Raw genomic sequence first — 25,209 nt, 5'->3', positions numbered from 1 at the left:
TCTCTCATTAGTTGAGTAAGTGACCTTTTAATTCAATTCAACTCAACAAATATTTAAGTGCCTACATTATGCATAAATCATTTGACCTCCTTCTGCTGCATTCTCCAGTCAGAGAAATGATAATCTCATCTACCTACTATAGGAATGCAGCAGGGACTATATATGTGATATAAGGAACTGGCAGGAGTCACTGAAATACTTCTAGCCTTTACAGAGCACTATAGTGATGATATGTGCTTATCAGCTGAGACCCAAGGTGGGTAATGGAACTGGACTGAGACCTCAGGATTGTCAGATTGATGCTCTAGGCATCACATTACATGGCCTCTTGATATATGGGGCAACTAACTCCAGTTAGTGCTTAGCACAATCCATAGAGAGCAAAGGACCCTCTTCTATTTGTCTCCTCCATATTCTTAGAACCAAGTATAACAGAGGCATATCTAATGGGGCCTCTAATGGGGAGATATTTCTTTATAAAATGGCTTATTGATGCTTTTTAAAAAAATGACCATTTCCCAATAATCCTTTCTGCCACAGAACTTTCTCTTGTAACAAAGAGAAACAATTAAAGTATGGTGACATATCAACCATATCTGATAGCATATGCAACATTCTGTATCCGAAGTCCACTGACTTTCTAATGGCTAGTGATAGGGACTGGACCTATGATATCAGTGGTATAAGGAATTCTCAGGTGAGGAAACACCTTCTACCAATGCAGGTTGGCCCCTTCTCTGCAACACATAATCTTAAAGAACTACCTAGAATACTGAGTGATTAAGTGACTTACCCAAAGTCACACAATCTGTAAGTATCAGAGGCAGAACTTGAACCCAGTTTTTATGGCTCTTTAGACAGCTATCTGTCCTCTATGCCATATTACCTTTCGCCTTCTATTAACAAGAAAGAAATATTCATATGTCAATCCTCTGGAATCAGTTGTTCATTGTAGTAATTTATTTCTGAGGTCTTTTAGTGTTATTTTCTTGTATGTTATTGTGATCATTGTGTATATTCTCTTCATTCTGCTTTCTTCATTCTGCATCAGTTCAGAAAGCCTTCCCAAGTTTTTCTACTTTCTCACATTCTTCATTTGTTATGGTTCAAAAGTATCACTTTCATTCATATGCCACAATTTGTTCAGTGGTTTAGTGGATGGGAACCCACTTTATCTACAATTTTTTGGTAATGTGACAAGTGTGGTTATGAATTTTTTGGCATATATAGGAACTTTCTCTCTGATTTTGACCTCTTTGGTATATATGGCCAATAGTAGCATAGAAAAAATATGAAGATTTTAGTTACTTTTCTTGCATAATTTTGAATTGTTTTCCAGAGTAGCTGGACCAATCCATAACTCTACCAATAGTCTATTAGTGTGCTTGTCTTCCTATAGTCGGACCAACATTGATTATTTGTTCTATCTTCTTTGCTAATTTGATGGATGTTGGGTGAAACTTCTAAGTTATTTTAAATTGCATTTGTCTTATTAATGACTTGATGTACTTAGTGTATATATTTCATCTTGAAAAGAGTTTGTGTTTTTTGACTGTTTACCAGTTGGGGAATGGCTCTTTAAAGAAAACTACATTTGCCATGAAGCTCCTGGCCCTGATGATTGGACGATTGAAGTTCCCAGAACTTCAATTACTGTGAGACTATGTGGGATAAGAAAGCTGGTGGCTGCTGCTGCCTGAGTGACTTCAGCCAAAGAGAACTGAGCTGTGCTTCATGGAGATTAGTTCAATTAGGATGCCAGAAAGTGCCTGAGACCAGCACATGCTTTTATACAACTGGATAAAGATACAGAATGAAAGAGGAAGAGACAAATACCAGCAGGAAAAATTTCTGAGCAGTGACAGCGAGACTGTTTGTACTATTGATCCAAACCATTCTCCAAACCAGTCTTGGAGGCTATTGTTTCCTAAATACTATGAAGGAAAGAAAATAGATTATACTAGAGAAAGTGTGAATAAGTTTCCCCTATTTTATTTTCCTATTTATTTCAGTTTGGGTTAGATGTTTTACTAATTAAATGCTTCCTGTAGCTTGCATCCTGTTAGCATAGTGGGCAATTGAATCTTGATCTGAGTGACTTAAATTCCTCGTTTCAGACTGGGCAACTTTGGAGGCAAATAACACAGATGAAGTAAATTATCATCCTCAGTATCTACACATTGAACCCCAATTTGTGTGAATCCATAGATAAGTAGCATACTTATGTATGTATGTATTATTATGTAAACTTATCTGCTCTCTTGATTTTAAGGGAGGTTGGGAAGTTGAGTTTTCCTGCTCTTCTATAGATTTAAGAGTATGTAGAGAGGGACAGAATACTTCTCCCACCCCCCACCCCCCAACAAAACCCCTACACACATATACAGGAGGGGACAGTGCCTAATTTCTTTTTCTTTCTTTCTCTAGGCTGCATATCCTTTGGTGAGTGCATGGTCTAGCATGGAGCAAAGAAAATGTGATGACAGGACCTGGTTCTTGTGAACACCATGGGTATTTATGGACAGCATCAGACACTGCCTCTCTGCTTCCATATTCCATTTCCAAAGGATTTTTTAATAAGTGTTTAAACCATGAGTCACGTAGGTTACCAGAGAGTGGGATAAGCAAAGTCTGAGCAAGGATTTTGGGGAAATTGTAGAGGAAACTTTCCTCTATTTAGAGGCCATAGATGATGTGCCATATTACACTCGAGTCATAAGGGGAGATTCATAGTGTGTGCATTATGAGTCTCTTTGGAAAGAAAGTCAATATAAAAGTTGGTAGTATGGGAGACATTGTACGGTGGAAAGAATGATGGCTTTGGAATCAGAGAACTTGGGTTCAAATATTACCCCTGACACTATCTGTATAACATTGGGCACCCCACGTTTCTGGGCCTCAGTTTCCCCTTTTGTGAAATGGAAGGGTTAAAATAGATGACTTCTGAAATTCCTTTCAATTCTATATATCTATGATACTAAAGCATTAAAAGAGCCCAAACCCCTTCTATCCAAGGCTCTCCCAAATCCTTTTAGTGAATCAGGTGCCCTCAGGCACCTAAGGGAAGACCTGGGCCACTTAGGTGAGCTGGCAGCTGAGAAATGAAAGGGTGGAGATTACCTTGGGCAGGGCCAAAGGTTATGGAAGGGAGTGTGGGTGTGGACATCCAGTTTGCTGCCCATATTAGGCTAGGGGCAGTGAGTGTGGTATAGTAGGAAGATCACCAGGCAGACAAGACATCTGGATTCTTGTTCCAGTTTTGCCACATATTCACTGTGTGATTTTAGGCAAACCACTCAACCTGTATGAGCCCTCCTCTGTAATACTCATGGATTGAACCAGAAGGCCTCTGTAAGGTCCTTTTTGCTCTCAACGTCAAATGAAAGCAAAACAAAGCAAAAACTCTATTATCCTCTTCTTCAACAACCTTTTTTCAAAAGTTCCTCTGCACTAAATATCTAGAATTGTTCTGAAAAAGTGTGGGGGAGTAATCCCACTTAAACCTGAAGCAAAGAGGAGTTTTTAAAAATCCTTGTCCAAAGTTGGCTTTGATGGTATAGGAATTCAGAGAAATACTTCCAATGTCTTTCTCTTAAGCTATTTTGATGTTTCCTAGTTTCATTCATTCAATAAACATTTATTAAGCACCTACAGTGTGCAGAGCAATGCGTAAAGTGCAAGGAGGGATTTTTTTCTTTTTTTTGGACTAGCTCTGTGATGTTGTAGGAGCTGGGGCTTCCTGGGAAGAACTCCTTCCTTCAATATAGATCAGCATCTTCTCTGCAACTTATGGTCTTAGAAAGTTTCCTGGGGGGTGCATTTAGAGGTTGAGTGACTTGTCCTATATCACACAGTTAGCATATGTCAGAGGCAGGATTTATACTAGAACTTTCTTACTTCTAGGCCATCTTTCTCTCCAGTACGCCATATTGCCTCTTCGCTGGGAGATATACAAAGATCAAATAAGACATGGCTTCTGCCTTCATATAGCTTACAGTTTAGCTGGGGGATATAGTTTATGTAAAAAAGAACTGTAATAAAAATACATTGTAAGTACAAAAGAGAGAGGTATAAAGTTCTATGTGATATCAAAAGGAGGAATGAATGATATGACCAACTGGACTGATCAGTATGGCTTCATGGAGAAGGTAGCATTTGATTGAGCTTTTAGAGGACAGGTGAGATTTCAGTAGGGATGAGAGATAGTATACTTCAGTGAAAGGGGAACTGGATTTGGAGGGCATTAATATGGACCTCACATGATTGCTTTCTGGTCAAGTCAAGTTAAGAAATGCTTAGTAAATAACTGCTATGTGTTAGGTACTGTGCTAAAAGCTGAGGGTACAAAAAAAGGCCAGAAAGAAAGAAAGGAAAAAGAAAAAAAAAAGACCCTGCTTTCACAGAGCTCACAGTCTAATGGGAGAGACAATCTACAAATAACTATATATAAACAAAATATATACAGGATAAATTGGAGATAATTAATAGAAGGAAGGCACTAGCATGGACTGGGTACATCAATTATTGGAATAATTTTTATAATTTTAAATAATTTTACTTTACTTAATTTCTCCTATCTGTACTAATATACTTTAAACCAAAACTAACTACAAATGGATATTATCATTTCACTTTGAAATAAAAAGCAGAAATTATTATTTTACTCTGAAATAATTTTTTATACTTTACTATCTTTAGTATGTGCAGATATACTGTGTCAATAGACACAGGTTGGTCCTTCTGAGATATTCTTAAATTCTAGTCCTTTAAAAGGAAAAGACACTTGTAAGGATCAAAGAAGGTCTCACACACCCCCACAGAATTATAGAGCTGGAAAAGATCTCAGTGGCTATCTATTCATTCTATACCCAAATATTCATCCTACAATGTACCCAACAAATGATCTTTTAGCTTTTGCTTCAAGATCATCAATGTGGGTGAACACTACCTCCTGAGGAAGCGCATTCCACTTTTGGATAGCTCCTATTATTAGGAAATTTTTTCTTACATCAAGCCTAAATTTTCCCATTTGTAATTTCAATTCATCCCCCTCTGGGATCAAACAGAACAAGCCTAATACCTCCTCCAAATGACTATCCTTCAAATGCTTGACGACAGTAGTCATGTCTTCTGTTCCTCAGGCTAAATGTCCCTCATTCTTTCAGTTAAAATCATTACTATAGAGAGTAGATATGAAAGCACTTTAGAAAGTTAAAAGTACTATGTGAATGTAAAGTATGATTTTTAATATATTATATGTGAAGACATCAGAAAGTAGATTTAAGATAGGGAATGGCCTTGGGGAAAACTAGCACATTTTTGAGAGGGTCACTAGATGTTTTTATGTTCCCTTTCTTCTTCAAGATGAAAATAGGTTAGGTTTTCTATGGAAATCACAAAATGAAATGATCTCTATCTTTGCTGAGATCCAGTGAAGAGCTTTTATTTAGTTTTTCAACCACACCTTCAGACAAGGATGCGGAGGTGTTATTAGTATCAGCACAGCCATTATGAGAGGTGGCAAGGCAGAATTTTATGGTTTCTGGTAGATAGCATCACTAGTCTAGAGATTTTCTTTCTTTCTTTTTTAAACCACATTTCAGATTTGATTTGATAGTTGCAACATTTTTGTGCTTGTCTGTGTCCCCTTTTGAATTTCTTTCTCTTCTCTTATGAGTATTTTTAAATGCTTTTTTTTTAACACTTGGTCTAGTAATTTTTTACAGAATATCACAGAATGTCATGGTTGGAAGTAACATTAGCAGCCATCTAATCCAAATATACCCATAGGGAAACCCCATTGTAATATACCCAACAAGTGGTCATCCATCCTTTATTTGAAGACCTACAATGATGGGGTACCCACCACCTCTAAAAAAAAAGCTCTAATTGTTAAGAAGTACTTCCTGACATGGCACAGCTAGTTGGCATAGTGAATAGAGTGCCAGGCCTAAAGGCAGGAAGACTCATCTCCCTAAGTTCAAATATGGCCTTTGACAGCTGTGTGACCATGGGCAAGTCACTTAACCCTGTTTGCCTGAATTCCTCATCTGTAAAATGAGCTGGAGAAGGAAATGACAAACCACTTCAGTATCTTTGCCAAGAAAACCCCAAATGGGGTCATGAAGAGTCAGACATGACTGAACAACAACTTCCTGACAATTAAGCTTAAATCATCTCTTTTCAGTTTCTAGTTATGCTCTTCTGGGACCAAACGGAATATAATTTCTTTTTAAAATTATTTTTTTTTCAACTAACAAAAATTCATTTTCTCTTTTCCATATCCCTAGGCCTCCCCTTCTCCCCAACAACAATAAAAAAAGCAAAACTTTAGTAGCAAACGTGCGTAGTGAAGCATATTTAGTTTTGCATATTTAGTCCATCACCTCTCTGTAAGGGGGTGGGCATCATTCTTCATCCTTTAGAATCATGGTTAGTCATCGTGTTGATTAGAGTTCTTAAGCCTTTTAAATCTGTTCATTTTCATAATGTTGTTATAGTATAAATTGTTCTCCTGTTTTTACTCGCTTCACTCTTCATCATTTCATACAAATTTTCCCAGATTTCTCTGAAACCATTCCATTTACCATTTCTTATTGCACAATAGTTTTCCATTACTTTCATATACCGCAATTTGTTTTACTATTGCCCAGTTTACAGACATTTTATTTTCTAGTTCTTTGCCACTGCAAAAAGAGTTGCTATAAATATTCTGAACACATAGGTCCTTTTCTTCTTTTGGGGATCATAAGAGCATGGGAGTAGTGGTATCACTAAGTCAATGGATGTGCATAGTTTAGCAACTTTTTGAGCACAATTTCAAATTTCTTTCCAGAATGAGTGGGTCAGTTCATGGCATTCATGTGTCTGTTTTCCTATAGGCCTGCCAATATTTGTCATTTTCCTTTTTTCTTGTCTACTTTGTACTGTTGATGGGTGTGAGGTAGAACCTCAAAATTGCTTTAATTTTCATTTCTCTAATTATTGGTGATTTTGCAGCATTTTTTTTTTACATATGGCTATTGATAACTTAGATTTCTGTGCTTGAGAACTACCTGTTCATGTCCTTTGGCCATTTGTCTGTTGGGGATGACTCATATTCTTATAAATTTGAGTCAGCAGAATATAATTTTTAATGGTGTCTGACACTTGAATAAAAAGTACCAGCCCTAGGGTGCTTTTGTGTCAGCATCTGGTGTAATGGAAAGGATATTGGATTTAGAATAAAAACATGTGGGTTCAGATCTAGGCTAATGAGGGGATTGGAGTAGATGATTCCTTTTGTCTTTTCAGTTTTAAATCTGCTGTCCTATGATCCTTTACTGTCATGTCCTTTTCCAGTATCTTTTACTTTCTTGTTTTCATTTGTGCTCTGGACTGGCTGTACTCAGGATTGGTTCCTATCCCATCAAGAAGTATTTAAGAAGCTTCTAAAATAGTAGGCACTTTACCTAGAAGTCACACTGATGTTTTTGTCCATTTCCAGTCTAGTTCTCTAGCCCATTTCTATTCCCTGACTCCTAATTATCTGTCCAGACTTCAGATGATTTATTTCACTTTGCCTTCTTCATTTGGTGTCCTGGTCCTCATTTGTCCAGTTATCAGTTTTGGTCTTATCTCTGGTAGTTATTGGTTTTATGAGTTTTGCCTGCTTCCTAAAATACTGTTTTTTTTTTTATCCATCCATTGTCATGGTGTTTAGATGAAACATCTCTTTCCCTTTGCTTGTCATTTCCCTACCCTGCTCCATGTATAAAGTAGCATGAATTGGCTTGGGTGGTGATAGGAAGTGTGGGAAAAAAAATTCATTCCCATCCTATGTGACCTTTTGAGTCTCTAGACTTCATCACCATGATTCAGCTGCTTTTGCACTCTGGAATACCCTCTACCATTTTTCGCTTTACCCTTTTCCCACTAGTTATTTCCTTCCGGGGACTATTCAGGTCAGCCATGTTTCATTCCTTTTCTAGCTATGCTTCTGTCTGGAATTCACCATGCAGCTATAAGAGTATCTTCTCCTCCTCGCCTTTTCAGGTCCCTTTTATGTGTTGTCTTCCCCTGTTGGAATGTAAGCCCTTTGAGGGCAGCGATTGTCTTCTTTTTCTTGCATTTATACTCCCAGAATTTAGCATAATGCCCTGCACATGGTAAGCTCTTATTGAATGTCACTCCTTTGCTCAAGAATCTTCCATGTCTCTTAGTAAAATGCTAACTCTTCAGCTTGACCTGTAAAATCTTTCACAATCTGGACCCAGTCCACCTTTCCAGATTTATTTTACGTTATTTCCTTTCATGCTTTCTGCATTCTAGTCAAACTGACTTATTTGGTGTTCCTCTGAACTCATTCCATATTCATCTTCAGTACCCTGGAATAGGCTGTCTTGCATGCCTGGAACACACTTGCTCCTCATTTCCTCCTCTTAGAATTCTTCATTTCCTTTAAGGCTCAACTCAGTGATGTGTCATATCTTTCCCTCCCCAAATTACCTTATTCATTCATTCATTCCCTTGTTTATCTGGGCACATTTTGCAACCCCCAGAAAAATATAAACTCTTTGAATGCAGGTACTGTTTTTCATTTTTTTTCATCTTTAATGCTTGGCAAGGGGCCTTGGAGGTAAGAGGTACTTAAACACGTTTCAAATTGATTGAAACTGAAGACTTTCAGAGAAAAAAAAGATCAATGAGGCTGGAGTAGAGGGCTTCAAGGAGGAGATGTGGGACTTAAATTATCCCTAAAGAAGGGGTAGGGTTTAGAGAGGCATGGGTAAAAGGTGGTGGTAGTAGAGGAAGTCATAGAAAATTCCATCTTCCAACAAGTCAACAAGCATTTCTCAAGTTCCTTCCATGAGCCAGGTACTGTGCTAAGTGCTGGGGATACAAAGAAAGGCAGAAACTATCTCTGTCCTCAAGGAACTCACAATCTAAAAGAGGAAACAACATGGAAACAACTACATCCAGACAAGATCTTTACAGAATAAATTAGGAACAACCTCGGGGGAAGGTACTAGCATTAAGGGGGACCAGGAAAGGCTCCTTATAGAAAGTGTGATTTTAGCTAAACCTTGAAGGAAATTGGGAAAGTCAGGAGGAAACAAGAAGAGAATTCCAGGCATGGGGGACAGCTGGTGAAAATGTCCAGAGTCAATAATGACTAGACCATTAGTTAGATATTTTATTCCTGGTCCTGCTCCATGGATTTGCTAGGGCAAATTTAAGCTCTCAAATTGACTTTCCTCTGCCATCCAGAAAGCTTCTAGGCCTTTCCCCCCATCATCACTATGTGTGTGCTTAGGAAATATAGACTTAACTTATTATTAGCCCAAGAAAAGCATAATTAAGGTGGGAAATCTACTGCCCAAAACCATATCATGTATTCCAAGGCAAATATAAGTGATATTCGGCATCTGCTCTTTGGGTTATTCACAACACAACTCTCTTTCCCCTAGCATAAAGGAGAATTGACGATATAGTCATACTTTTGAGGACATTAACCACTAGGTACACATCAGCCTAGTTAACTAAACTCTAGTGAGCTAAGAGCAAAGACCTTAAAGCCTTACAGCCAATGATAATATGATTCAGTGGATTCATCAGTGTTTTTCTAGGTTTATTCTAATCAGAGAGGCAGTATGTGGTAGGGGATAAAGAGCTGTCCTGGGAGTCAGAGAAAATATGGTTTCAGGTTCTCACAGATACATCCCAAACTCCTGTAGATCATCATCCAAACCCCATTCCTCAGCTCCTACGACTGGATTCCTTAATGCCATCCCCCTCACTCCTCCCACCCCAAATGTTGTTGTTCTTAAGTTGTTTCAGTCGTGTCCAACTCTTCATGACTCCATTTGGAGTTTTCTTGGCAAAGATTCTGGAGTGGTTTGCCATTTCCTTCTCCAGCTCATTTTACAGATGGGGAAACTGAGGCAAATAGGATTAAGTGACTTGCCCCGGTCACATAGCTCGTGAGTATCTGAGGCCGGATTTAAACTCACGAAGATGAGTCTTCCTGATTCCAAGTCAGGTGCTCTATCCACTGTGCCACCTAACTGTACCTCAAAGTTTCATCCTAAGTCTATCCAGTCCTCCCACTGTCCCCTTTAGAATGCCCATTCCAGAGGTAACAAACTTCTCTTCATCTTACATCTATTACTCTCCCATTCCTTCTATCTACTAACTCTTATTGAAACCTGACTTCTCTCCGACAACATAGCCTCCCTGACTACCCTTTCTAGTACTGGCTACACCTTCCTTCATTCTTCTTGGCTCACTGCAAGGCAGGAGAGTTGAAATACTTTTTGCTCCCTATTGCCATTTCCAGGCTGTCCGCTTTTCATCCCTCAGTAATCTCTCTTCCTTTGAGTTTTATGCTATTCTGTTCTGCCATCTAAACAAAATTCTGGTAGCTGTGATCTATAGACCCCCCAGGTTACTTTCCTTCCTTCCTCAATGAGTTTGATGCTTGGCTTACAATTTTTCTCCTCCCCAACTCCTGCCCTCATACTAGGGGACTACAACATACATATTTGATTCTCTCTCAAATACCCTAATCACTCAGTTCTTCAACCTACTCACCTCTCATGAGTTGCTCTACTCAACTTCAGTCATACCCAAAGATGGTCATATCCTTGCTCTTGTCATCATCTGTAAATGTACCACCCCAATGTTCAAAAAATTCTGAAATCCTCTTATCCAACCACAATGAATTAGATTTTTTACCTCTCCCTCTGCCTTCCCTTACACAATCCTATTCTTCAACCACACCTCCAATCTCTTAAGCCTTCAGTTCTCTCCCAAGTCACCTCCCCTGCACTAGACACACTCTTCTTTTACCTATCTTGAACTAAATCACCTGTCCTTCTCTCTTGAATTTCCAGCCCCTTTATCATATCACCAATTATACCCAGCTAAGTCTCAGCCTTGAATCACTCCTAGCCATTCATTCCTTTGCTCCTACACCTGAATGAAGATGGAGAAAATCATGCAACCATTCTGATTGGGTCCACTACAAATTTGTGTTGCATAACCTCAACTGGGTCCTTACTGCTGTGAGGCAATATCCTACTATACCTCCCTTATCAACCCACTCTCCACAATGACTCTTCCAAACATTCTTATTCCTCCTCAAACCTCTCATGGCTCCCCTTCCCTACCCCCCACTCTCTCAGCTGAGGCCCTTGCTTCATGTATTACAGAAAAAATGGAGGCATTCACTGTGAACTCCCTCTTTTCTCCCCTTCCTCATCTCCTATCACTCAGGTGCCTTCTGCCACTCTCTCCTCCTTCACCTGTGTCATATGATAAAGTGGTCTCATTCCTTGCCAAGGCTAACCCCTCTACTTGTTTAAAAATTTCCATTCCATTCCATCTCCTTCAACAGATTGACCCCTCTGTCATCCACACTCTCACTTATTTTCAGTCTCTCTCTGTCTCCTCATTTCTTCCCATGTTTCCCCTAACCAGAAAAAAAACCCTTCACTTGACCCTTCCATCCCTGCTATCATCCTATATCTCTTCTACCCTTTGCAGCTAAACTCCTTGGAAAGGATGTCTACAATAGGTGCCTCTACTTTCTCTCCTATCACTTTCTTCTCAACCTCTTACATTCTGGCTTCTGACCTTATCATTCCACCAAAACTGTTCTCTCAAAAGTCACTAACGATCTCTTAGCTGCCAAACCCAACGGCCTTTTCTCAGTTCTCATTCTCCTTGACCTTGGACATTGTTGATCACTCTCTCCTCCCTGATACTCTCTTCTCTCTAGGTTTTCAGGACACCACTATCTCTTGGTTTTATTCCTACGTATTTGACCTCTCCTTCTCTGCTATTAGGGATTCTCCTTCAGATCATGCCCTCTAACTATAGATGTCCCCTAGGGTTCTGTGCTGCATTCTCTTCTCTTTTCCTTCTATACTACTTCACTTGGTTATCTTATCAGCTCCTATGGATTTAATGATAGTTTCTATGCTGATGATCTTCAAATTTACCTTTCCTGCCCTGATCTCTCTGGTGACCTCTAATCTTGCATCTCCAAATGCCTTTCAAACATCTTGAACTGGATGTCCAATGGTCATCTTAAATTCAACATGTTCAAAACAGAAGATATCTTTCCCCCTAAGCCTTCTCCACCTATTACCTTCCCTATTAACTCAAAGAACAACACCATTCTCCCAAATCCCTCAGACTCGCAATCTAAGAATTATCCTGGATTCCTCACTATCTCTCATCTCCATATCTTAGCCATTGCCAAGGATTGTTGATTTCACCTTTGCCCCATCTCTGGAATGTGCCCCCTTCTCACTTCTGACAGTATACTACTCTAGAACAGGCAGGCCCTCATCTCCTCATGCCTCACTTATGGCAGTAGCTTGCTGAGGGGGATGGGCAGGTGTGGGGATGGTCTGCCTGCCTTAAGTCTCTCCCCATTCCAATCCATCCTCCATTCAGCCATTAAAGTGATTTTCCCAAAACACAAGTCTGATCACATCACCACCCCCTACTCAATAAATTCCAGTGGCTTCCTGTTGCCTCTAGGAGCAAATACATAATGCTCTGTTTGGCATTCAAAGCCCTCTATATCCTAGCTGCCTCCTACCTTTCCTTTCCCATTATACCTTATTCCCTGCTGTGTACTCTTCAGTCAAGTGATGCTGACCTCTTGGCTATTCCACCAACAAGACACTCCATCACTCAGCTTTGGGCATTTTTTTCTGGCCCTCCCTCATGCCTGGAGCATTCTCCCTCCTCCTCTTCAAATCCTGACTCTCTTAGCTTCCATTAAGACTCAGCTAAAATCCCACCTTCTACAGGAAGCATTCTCTAACCCCTTTTAATTCCAGTGCCTTCCCTCTTTTAATTGTTTCCTCTGTATCCTGGCTATAGCATGCTTTATATGTATTTGTTTGCATTTTGTTTCCCTTATTAGATTGTAAGCCCCTTGAGGGCAGGGACTGTCTTTTCCTCTTTTTGTATCCCTAGCACTTAACACAATGCCTGGCACCTAGAAGGTGCTGATTGATTGTTGATTGATTAATTGATACTAGCTGTGTGAAGCAGGGCAAATCATTTAACCCCTCGTGCTTGAGGCAACTCACTATTTACACTTAGTTATGGATGGAGTTTCCACACAAGGAATAATAATGATGATAATAATAATAATTAATAATAATAATAAGTAACATTCATATAGTACTTACTATGTGTCAGGCTCTGTACTAAGAGCTTTACAATTACTATCTCATTTGATTCTCACAACAACTCTGGGAAGTAGGTGCTGTTATTGTCCCCATTTTGCAGATGAGGAAACTGAGGCAGACAGTCCTTGCTAAAAAAGGCACATTACTAGTAAGTCTCTGAGGTAGAATTAGGACTTCGGTCTTCCTGATTTCAGGCCTGGAGCTGTATCTGCTGGGCCAACTAGCTGCCCCTCTTGCTAACTGTGATAAAAATCACAATTCCAAACCTATTTTCCCCAACTCACACCCTGATAAAACACAATAAAAGTCTAACCACAAGTATCAATATACAAGTACTGTATATTTTATCCAGTAATAAACCCTACTGACCCTGAACAAGGTATGGCTAAGCAAAAGGGCCTGGGGTTTTTATGGGCCTACAAGCTCAATGAGTCAACAGTATGGTGTAATAGCCAAAAAGCTGACTGCAGATTTCAGGTTGCCCTAATAGAAGCATGGGCAGCTAGGCTGTGCAGTGGATAGAGTGCTGGATGTGGAGTCAGGAAGACTTACCTTCCTGAGTTCAAATTCAGCCATAGACACCCACTAGCTCTGTGACCTGGGCAAGTCACTTCACCTTGTTTGTCTCAGTTTCCTCATCTGTAAAAGGAGCTGGAAAAAGGAAATGGCAAACCAATCCAACATATTTGCTGAGAAAACCCCAAATGGGGTCATAAAGAATTGGACGTGACTGAAATGACTGAACAACAACAAAAATAGAAGCATAATATTCCGGAAAAGGGCAGTGATCATTCCCTATACTCTGCCTTGATCTGATCATATCTAGACTGTTGTTCTGGGTGTCACATTTTAGGAAGGCTATTGACAAGCTGAAGTATGTCCAGGGGGAATGACCAGGATGGTAAAGGAACTAGAGACCATGTCCTGTGAGAACTGATTGAAGGAAATGGGGACATTTGGTTTGAACAAAGGAAGACTCACTCAGGGAGCTAACTGTCTCCAAGTATTTGAAGAAGTATCATGTTGAAGATGTTTTCAACTTGCTCTCCTTAACCTTAGATGTTCAGCCATTTCAGTCATGTCTGATACTTCGTGACTCCATTTGGGACTTTCTCAGCAAAGATTCTGTAGTGGTTTGCCATTTCCTTCTCCAGCTCATTTTACAGATGAGGAAACTGAGGTAAGTAGGGTGAAGTGACTTGCCCAGGGTTACACAGCTAGTAAATGTCTGAGGCCAGATTTGAACTCAGGTCTTCCTGACTCCAGGCCTAGTATTTACCCCTTACCCCTTGAAACCAGAATTAAGAGCAAAGGGTTCACGTTTCAGAGATGGGGAGTTAGGTAGTGAAAAATTGTCCAACAATTCAAGTGGTCTAAAGGTGGAATGGGATCCCTTTGGGGGTTGTGAATCCCCCATCACTGCAAAGACATCAATGCAATCTGAGTGCATTGCAGAGAAGTGTCCCTGTAGGTGCTGAAGGAGGTGACCCCTGAGAACCCCTGGCAGTTCTCAGTTCCTAGGTTTCTATGATATACTATCAGTAGGACATAATCTGAGTGGTCTCTCCAGTAGCCTCCAATGGCTTTACCCTGATCTGCTCCCACACTTTCTCCTTCTCCTTCTTGGGACTAATAGCACATATTTTCGAGACAGCTGACCAGAGTTCAGGGTGCAGTCTATGGCCAGGGAACAGACTGAAATGAAGTACCCCCCGAGGGACTAAACCTTTGACCTTAGCCTCATTAGTGCTTATGTGCAGCAGTTTCTGACCTTGGTTTTACAGCCCTTTGGATGGTTTCCATCTCTAGAGGGTATGCTGTAAAATTTCCAAAAACAAAATGAATTTCAATTCACTTGAATTTTTTAAAAAAAATCAAATAAGTTGCAGGCTGCATCGTGGGGGAGGTTGGTAACGATAAGATGTCACAAAATCCAACAGACATGGTATGCTGCAGCTGTCCAGATGTTGGGAATCTCCCTGTTAGACAATTGAACTAAATAGGCCATGAGAAAAGAATGCTGTAAAGAATGCCTTTTAAATAAGCAGGGGCCTTGGGAGGGCTTTTTTGTTCTCAGAGAGAAGGGAAAAAATGCCCATCATCCTAAACATCTGTACCGCATCTCAGTGGTTTCCTGTGGCCAGATGTGGTGCCCTTTAACATCACCTTGTCCCAAAAATGACCAGTCATCTAAATTACAACCCAGAGGTCGTTTCAATGATTTTGATGGTTTTCATAAGTCTAGGAGTAGATTGTAGGATTGTGATTTACAAAGATAATAAATAGGGATTTATTACAGAAGCTTTTTTTTTTTTTTTGAAACCGATCAATTGCAAAGATTTATCACCTCTGTGCTGGCCTGGGGAGCCTTTTGTTTAAATGGTTCCCTTGCACTGAGGTTATTGGTTTGCTTCAGAAGCATATGACATTCTTTAGCCCAGACTCCATAGGTCAAGCTACCAGACTGGACAATACTCCCAGCTAAGGAACAAGAGATGAGTGATAATTGTTGTTATTATTACAGATAAGCTCCTTAATATAATATTTTAGGTGGACAGAGTGCTGGACTTGGGCCCAGGGAAAACTGAGTTAAAATCCTGTCTTAGACTCCAATTAACTGTGTGCAAGCCACTTACCATTTCTGAGTCTCAGTTTCTTCATCTGTAAAGCATAATAATAATACCTACTTATAGAGTTGTGAGAATCAAATGAGATAACATATAATGTGCTTTGCAAACTTTAAATTGTTATATAAATATTACCTATTATTATACTGAATTTAGAATCAGGAAGGCATGAGTTTGAATCCTGCCTAAGATGCTTACTAGCTTTGTGACCCTGGCCAAATTATTTAACTGCTCTCTGCCTTAGTTTCCTTGTCTGTAAAAATGGGGATTATAATAGCACCTACCATCAGGGTTGTTGTGAGGTTCAAATGAGATAATATTTGTAAAGCACTTTGCAAACTTTAAAGCATTATAAAAATGTGCTAGCTATTATTCTTATTAATTTTTGCTAGCATTTATATGTTACTTTAAAGTAATTATTATTAATGATTTTAATTATTAATTTTAGTTAACATTTCTTTGGGGTATTATTGTTAATAATCACTAGCATTTATATAGTCCTTTAAAGTATTATTATTGTTAATAATATTTAATATTTATTTAGTGCTTTAAAGTTTGCAAAGTGCTTTACATAGATTATTGAGATAATCCTGGGAGGTAGGTGATATTGTTATCCCCATTTTTACAGATGAAGAAACTAAGGCAGAGAGCAGTTAAGTAACTTGTCCAGGGTCACACAGCTAGTAAGCATCTCAGGCAGGATTCAAACTCAAGTCTTCCAGAATCCAAGTTTATTATATTGTTCAGTCATTTCAGTCATAGCTGACTCTTTGTGACCAATTTGAGGTTTTCTTTGCAAAGATACAGTGGTGTGGTCTGGCATTTCCTTCTCTAGCTCGTTTTATAAATGAGAACTAAGGCAAACAGTGTTAAGTGACTTGCCAAGGGTCACACAGCTAATAAGTGTCTGAAGCCAAATTTGAACTCAGGTCCTCCTGACTACAGGCCTGGCGCTCTATCACTCAGCCACCTTACAATATGTAATAGGTAACATTTATATAACATTTTAAGGTTTGCAAAGCACTTTGCATATATTGCCATTATTATTAATGAAATAATCAATGATTCTATATTATTATTATTATTACTAGCTAGCATTTATTATTACATTTTACATGATAAATTGTTATTGTGCAATAACACTAATGCTCTCTATTTTGTGGCACTTTGAACACTTTGAAAGTACTTTCCCAGCTGCTATTTTTATTTTATCATCAAAATCCCCTTAGGCCTATGCAGGCAAGGTTTGGTTCTATTCAGTCAAATGTTTCTTAAGTCTTTACAATATGCGAAAGCCCGGCCCTCTGCTTGACTTGAAGGTTATGCTAATAGATGAAACATAAACCCTGCTCCTAAAACTAAACTAAAACTAAACATGTAAGTTTAATAAAAAGGGGAAATATATTCAATGCTAAGGAGGGTTCCAGGCAAAATGCTCTGAGAAAATTGAGGTGGGGGAGATCATTTACCCCCTTGTGTGTATGTGGTGGTGAGGAGGGAATGGGGTGGTGAGATCAATGTCTTGGAGAGTTTCGTGAAGGCACAAAGAGTGGAGTCAAGTCTCAAAGTTAGAGGAAGGGAGGCTTTGACTGATGGACGTGGAGAATGGTATAAGCAAAGACACAGAGACGGGGCCGGTCAGGAAGAGAATAAGGGTGGAGAACAGTCCGATTTAACTGGAATCAGGAATGAGTGAAAGGGAATAGTATTATATTAGTCAGCAAAGGAAGGCCAGGTATGGATTGTGGAAGGTGTTGATGAAGAATTCTGATTTTATTTAATAGTCTTCCTTCAGGGGAGTTATTGAGGATTTTGGAGCAGAGATGTGACATGATCAGAGTAAGTACTTTTGGATGATGACTACATTAACACTAAAGCATAGAATGGAGAGGGGATAGATTAGAGGCAGAGAGGCCAGTTAAGAGGCTATTAAAATAGTCTAGGCAAGAAAAGACAAGGTCGTGAAATAGTGTGGCTCCAGTTGGGGAGGAAAAGTACACTTGGCTGTGAGATATTTGTTGAGAAATGACACAGGAATAATGAAGAAGGATATCAAAGGAGACAGAATAATTGGGACAGTGGTGATTCCAGGAACAGGAATAGAGAAATTAGGCGGAGGGTCAAGTCCTAAAGTGAAAATGCAAAGAATAATTTCAAGAATGATAGGAAACATTTATATCACTTTAAAGTTTTCAAAACATTACTTTATTTCATTTGTGCTCTACCACACCCCTATGAGTAGGAGTGTGCTGGTAAAAGTTTAACATTTGGCTTTCTGGGGGAAAAAAAGACAACACATACTTTTAAAATTTAATACGCATTAACATTTTCTCCATCACTATCTAAGGTCTAGACAAGCAATAAAACAATAAAGCAAGCTCTGAGTTGTAGCTTGGTGATTTCCAAGATATAAATGCTTATAATGAAAATTTAACAATTGGGCTTTCCAAGGTGGCTCCTGCCCACCCTTGCCTCTGAGGCACTGCTATAGTTATTATTATCCTCATTGGAAACTGAGGTTTATAGAGGTTAAATTATTGGCTCATGGTCACATCACTAATGAGTAAGTTGGAGAGGTAGCATTTAAATCAATGTCTACCCTTAACTCCAGTTCCTACATTTGATCTACTGTGCCAAGCTGCGTCTCATATCTTATTGAGTGAAATGCTCATACAGGACATCTAATTGGGGATATCCAACTGGCAACAGAAAATAGGGGATTAGAGGTGAGAGCTTGTGGGTAGATATGTTGATTTGGCAGTTATTTGCGTGAAGGTGATAATTGAAACTATAAGAATAATAAAATCATAGAGAAGAGGAGAAGTGAATCAGAACTGGAGAAGGGTTAATGTCCTGATCTTTGAAAAAAGGAAGAGAATGGAGTCTTTTCACTCTAACCAGAGGTGGGGAACCTGCAGCTTTGAGGCCAAATGTGGCCTTCTAGGTCCTCAAGTGCTGCTCTTTGACTGAGTCCAAGTTTTATATAAGAAATTTTTTTATTAAGGGGATTTGTTCTGTGAAGTTTGGATTCAGTCAGAGGCCAAACCCAAGGAGAGAGAAGACCACATGTGGCCTTGAGGCCACAGGTTCCCCACCCCTGCAAGCTAATGAGTTTGATTTTGATTCCTGGCAAAATTCTAGAGCATATTATTGTCATTATTTTGGCTAGGCAATGGGGTTAAGTGACTTGCCCAGGGTCACATAGCTAGTAAGTGTCAAGTGTCTGAGGCCAGATTTGAACTCAGGTCCTCCTGACTCCAGGGCTGGTGCTCCATCCACTGTGACCTATCTGCCCCTTTATGACATATTACTAAAGGGATGGTATGTGAATGAGAAAAAAGGTGATCATGAAGCACCTGCATAGTTTCATCAAGAACAGGTCATGCAAGAATAGACTTGCTTCCTTTTTTGAGATCGTTACTAAAATAGAGGAATTCTGTAGTTATGTAGCTTCCCTAGACTTAGCAAAGCATTTGACAGTCCCATGCTAGAATTGTGGATAAGATGGGTAGATTTGGAATAAATAATGACACAGATAAATTCGTAACTGGTTGAATGCCTAAATATAAAAAATAGCCATTAATGGGTTGATGTCAATGTGGAAGGTCCCAGAGATCTATTCCACATTTTTTATCAATGACTTGAATGAAGGCATAAATGGCAAGACTATTAAATGTATAGATGACAGGAAGCTTCAAGGGATAGCTAACATTCTAGATAAAGGTCAGGATCAACTCCCTTCCCCTGTCTCTCCACCCACCCCCCCAAAATCTTGATAGACAGGAACATTGAGCAAATCTAATAAGGTGAAGTTATATGTTTCTCCCCAAAAATCACCTTCAAATGTCTAAGATGGAAGAAGCATGGCTGAACAAAAAAGCTCACATGAAAAATATCTGGGTTTTAGTGGAAAACAAGCTTAATATAAATTATTAATGTGACCTCAATCAATCAATCTTCAATCAATCTGTGATCTCATTGATGCCAGGACTCCCTTCATCAATGAGGCTGCGACCTAGCTATGCTTTCTCATAGTATCTGACTCTTGTCTGGGATCTCCCCAAGAGCCTCTACAGAGGATTTACTCAATATGCTAGCAGTTTTTCTCTAGGTCTTTTTTTTTTAATATGAATAGTATTAGTATAATATGACAACCAAAAAGGTAATATATAGGATGTCCCAAATGTCTTCGTGTGGTTTCAAGCTTTAGTAGTTTAAAACTATGTAAAGACTTTTGGGATACACTATAGTAGGCTGAATTAAGAGAGTCATGATGTCTAGAACCTAAAAGGTGGTAGATCTCTTATACTTTGCCCTTTTCATACCACATCTGGGGTCTTGTGTACAATTCACATCATCATCATCATCAATAGCTAGCATTTATAAAATGCTTTAAGGTTGGACAAAGGCTTTACATACATCATTTCATGTGATCCTCACAATGGCCCTGTGAAGTAGGTGCTACTATTATTCCCATTTTACAGATGAAGAAACTGAAGCCAATAGAGGTTAGATGATTAGTTTCAGATCACACAGCTAAGAAGTGTCTTAGGCAGTATTTGAATTCTGATCTTCTTGACTCTAAGTCCAACACTCTATCTACTGCACCACCTAGCTGCCCTTGCCACCATGTTGTAGGAAGGACATTCACATACCACATCTGGAGATGTCCAGAGGATGATGACCAGGGTTGTGCGGGGACTGGAAACCATAGCATTTGCTGTTGTTGTTGGTTGTTCTTTTTTCTTGAAGAGGACCAATGACATCAGGCAGGTGATGTCTTGATTTACAAGTGACCAGGGTTGTATAGGGACTGGAAACCATAGCATTCAAAGATCATCTGAAGGAAGTAAGGATCTTTGAAGAGAGAAGATTTAAGCAGAGTTTGATAGCTACATCCATTATCTTAAGGGGTATCATGTGAATGATAAATTTTTTTGTTGTTTGGTCGTTTCAGTCTTGTTTGACCCTTCATGACCCTATTTGGGGTTTTCTTGGCAAAGATATTGCAGTGATTTGCCATTTCCTTCTCTAGCATTAGACTTGATTTATTTTCACCAGAGAGTAGAATTATGAGCAATTGGTAGAAGACAGGAGAAAAACAAATTTAGATTCAATATAAGGAAAAACTTTCTAATGATTAAGCTATTCCAGAATAGAACGTGCTGCTTTGGGGCTAGTGGGTTCCCTCTTACTAGAAATCATCTGTCAAAAGCTGGTTGTGAAGGATATTGTAGACGGAATTCCCATATAAGTAAGAGAGTGAGGCTGACCATTTTGTTCAGCTCTGCCTCACTCAAATCCAATTCACTCACAGACAAGTCAAGACATCACCCTTGTGATGTCATTGGTCCTTTTTGAGAACAAAGGACAAACAACAACAACAACAAAGGTTGGAGTAGATGGCTAACTAAAATTCTAGGATTCTCTGAAAGTGTGGAGAGAGAGAAGAATAACAACAATTATGAGGGATTAATGAGAAGGCTCCCACATACAACATTTATGTAGTACCTATGTGCCAGGTACTATGCTAAGTAAGCACTTCACAAATATTATTTGATCCTCACAACAGCCCTAGGAGAAAGGCATTTTTATTATCCCCATTTTACAGTTAAGGAAACTGAGGAGGGGATGTGTCTACTTGTATGACACTCCCCACAAATAGGTGATCAACGCCTTCCTGGAAACTGGTTCTCTTCTTCTTTGAGGGTTTATCTCATGTAAGTCAAGGGATGTGTGTGTGTGTGTGGTGTGTGTTCTTTCTCTGATTATACAGGCTTTCTTGTTAATGGAAATCTGTGCTTGCCTAGGGCTATGTTGGCAACATGCCTACGTTGCATTGAGACTTCCAAATGTAGTTAGTGTCTGCTCTTCCTTCCCTCATTCCTCCGCCACATTTCTCCTCCACTAGGAAGAAGGATGAGCCTCCTGTTCCTTTACAGAGATTCAGACCTCTCCTCTAAGCTCTACCCACGATGGCATTCATTAGACCAGACTAGGATTTGGTGTCTACTGGTTTTTTTTCTATATAAAGTGGAATAAAAGGATAACAAATGATAGTGAGCAATGGCAATGGGGGTGAGTTTGTTAGACAGGAAGAAAATAGTGGCTCATGTTGCCCTCTAAAGAGGCTGAATTAGATCCTCTTCACTTTAACTCCTCCCCATTTGCTTAGTGGATAGAGTTCTGAGCTTGGAGTCAGGAAGACTCACTCTCCTGAGTTCAAATCTGGTCTCAGACACTTACTAGCTGTGTAACCCTGGGCCAGTCACTTAACACTGTTTACCTCAGTTTCCTCAGCTGTAAAATGAACTAGAGAAGGAAATGGTAAACCACTCAATATCTTTGCCAAGAAAACTCCAAATGAGATCAAGAAGAGTCAGACATGACTGAAAAATGTCTGTACTGACAAATCATGAGAAAGAAAGATAGAACTATGATGAATTTGATAGTTAATGGGGAGCCACTCCTTCACCTGCATAGGAGAGCAAGGGATAGAGAATTGTCCTGGCAAAAGATCACATTGTCGTGACAATTGACTTTTGGCTCTGAGAAGTCTCTTGGACACCTCACAGCTCCAATTACTTTGTGTGCAACATTAGCAGCTCACCAAAGTCTCAGAAGCAGGGAGCCGAGGAGCAAACACCTGGGGAAAGAATACATTACTTGATCCTTCTTCCCTATACAGTATGAGATGGAACATAGATTCTCCCTTCTGCTTTCTCTCTCCCAGAATTCCCAATAGTCTTACAAAACTAAGTTTGAAGGATATAAACACACTGGTAAACCCAGGGTGACAATAATAATAATAATAATAATAACAATCATAATCATAATTATGTAGTGCATTAAGAAGTTGTGTGGGACAGTGCATCAGATGTTCGACTTGGAGTCAGAAAGTCCTGGCTTTGGATTCTATCTCTGACACTACCGTTGTGAACACAGTCATGTCATGTAACTTTTTTGACCTTTAGGTAGTTCTCTGACTATAAGTTATAGATGCATTGTGATATGTTTAAGTAGAGGGAGTGCTCACACTCACAGAATCACAGGTTGTTGCCATATTGACATTTCTCACCTGGCTGCACTATTCTGGGACTTTTCTATCTTCCCCACCCTATACCTTTCCTCACCTTTTTTTCTGCTTCCTCTTGTGTGTCATCTTACCTCGTTAGATTGTAAACTCCTTAAGGCAGAGATTATTTTTATTTTTTGCATTTGTATCCCCAGTGCTTAGCACAGTGCCTGATATATAGTAGGTACTTAATAAATGTATATTGACTATTGACTAGATAGTGCTTTAAAATTTATTTCATAATAACCATGTGATACATGTCATAAAACATTATTATCCTTCTTTTATAAGATTTAGTGACTTGTCTATAGTCAAACCTCATAGCCTATAGTGCCTCAGTTTTCTTAACTGTAAAATGGGGATAATAAAAATGCCTTTCTCCCAGGGCTGTTGTGAGGATCAAATAATATTTGTAAAGTGCTTACTTAGCATAGTACCTGGCACATAGGTACTACATAAATGCTAGCTATTATTGTTACTATTATATTAAATGTGGGGGCTTAATTTAAAAAATTTTTTTTTTATTTTTAGGCAGTTGGGGTTAAGTGACTTGCCCAGGGTCACACAGCTAATAAGTGTCAAGTGTTTGGTCTGAGGCTAGATTTGAACTCAGGTCCTCCTGACTCTAGGGCCGGTGCTCTATCCACTGTGCCACCTAGTTGCCCCAATGTGGGCACTTGAAAGAAGAGTATAAAGAAGTTCCAGAAAAGTGGGCAAGTGAGAGCTTATCACATTAAAACAATTAGAAATGTGACAAACAAGTTAAAAAAGATAACAATTAAAAGAAGGGAAAGACTAGAAATCTTCACAATGAATTATTTGCAGCAAAATCAGCTGAGACCGAAAATAAGAGCAAGCTCTTAAAACAATGAAGAGTTCATTTCATTCTATTCAGCACTATTATTTTTTATGTTATTATGCATTATTATGTTATTATTATTATTATTACAACGCTAATATTATTTATTGAGTACCTACTATGTGCCAGAAACTGTGCTAGGTGCTGGGTGCACAAAAACAAAAGTGAAATAGTACTTGTCCTCAGGGAGCTTTCATTTTATCTGGAGGGAGTTGTTGGTATAACATATTCATAGATACAGGATATCTACAAAATAAATATACAGTGCGGGGGAAAGCATTAACAATTAGGGGAATCTTGAAAGGTATTTTGAAGGCTGAACTCAACCTTGAAGGCAACTCCAAGTTCCAAGTAGCAAAGGTGAGAAGGAGAAGTAGTTAAGGCAAAGGCAGGGAGGCAGGACATGGGGCATTAAGGATGAGGAACAACTAGAAGATTGGTTTGTCTAAAGTAGAGTGCACTAGGGGTAGTAATATGTAATCAGCCTACAAAGATAGGCTGGATCCCAATTGTGAAGGGTTCGAATGTCAAACAGAAAGTTTGTGGAGGGTCAATGGGAAGCCACAGAAACTTCTGGAGTAGAATGACTCACTCAAACCTGTACTTTAGGAATGTTAGTTTACCAGTGTTGCAAAGATGGATCATAGAGAGACTAGATTAATAAAAGAAATCCCCTAGAGGAGACGAGAGGAAGGGACAGGAAAAGTCACAGTATTTCTTAAAACTGGGGTGCCCCAGGTGAAGGTCATTGGACCACATCTTTAGAACTTAAAGTGAAGGGACATGGTGGAGAAGTCCCAGAATAGTGCAGCCCATTAAGAAATGTTGATATGGCAAAGACCTGTCAGTCTGTAGAGGTGAACACTTCTTTTACCTAAATATATCACAATGCATCCAGAATTTATAGTCAGAGAGCTACCTAAAGGTCAGAGGGGAAGAGGCGGAGGAGGTGTCAGGAATCATATATCTCTCAGGACCTGGCACGGGAAACTCAAAAAGATGAGGACAAGAAAAATAAAATAAAAAACTGGGAATAAGCTGATATAAAGAGGGAGAGGAGGGGAGACTAAGTTGGAAGTGGGATGGAGCTACGATGCAATGAAATTGCAATCAATCAGGGAAATATGAATAAGATACATGGAGACTAATGTTTTCCTGAATAACGAATAGGTCAAAGAACACATTATGTAGACAAATAATTACACTGAAGAAAATTATTACAATGAAAAATCATACATATCTTTTTGGCTGTAGTTATTCTTTAAGGAAAAATCTGAACACATTAGTGTTCACAAGAGAGAAAAGAGAGAAAGAAGACCAATAAATTGAGCCTGAAATAAAAAACCCTAGAAAACAAACAAAAAAAATAATACTCAAACAAGTACAATTAGAAATATTGAAAATCAAAGAAGAGGTCACCAAAATAGAAAACAAAAAACAATTGACCTGATAAAA

The sequence above is a fragment of the Vombatus ursinus genome, unplaced genomic scaffold (assembly GCF_900497805.2).
Source record: "Vombatus ursinus unplaced genomic scaffold, bare-nosed wombat genome assembly UNPS02014798.1, whole genome shotgun sequence".
In the NCBI taxonomy this organism is placed as follows: domain Eukaryota; kingdom Metazoa; phylum Chordata; class Mammalia; order Diprotodontia; family Vombatidae; genus Vombatus; species Vombatus ursinus.
The sequence above is the reverse complement of the archived record's forward strand: the minus strand, read 5'-3'. Positions refer to the sequence as shown.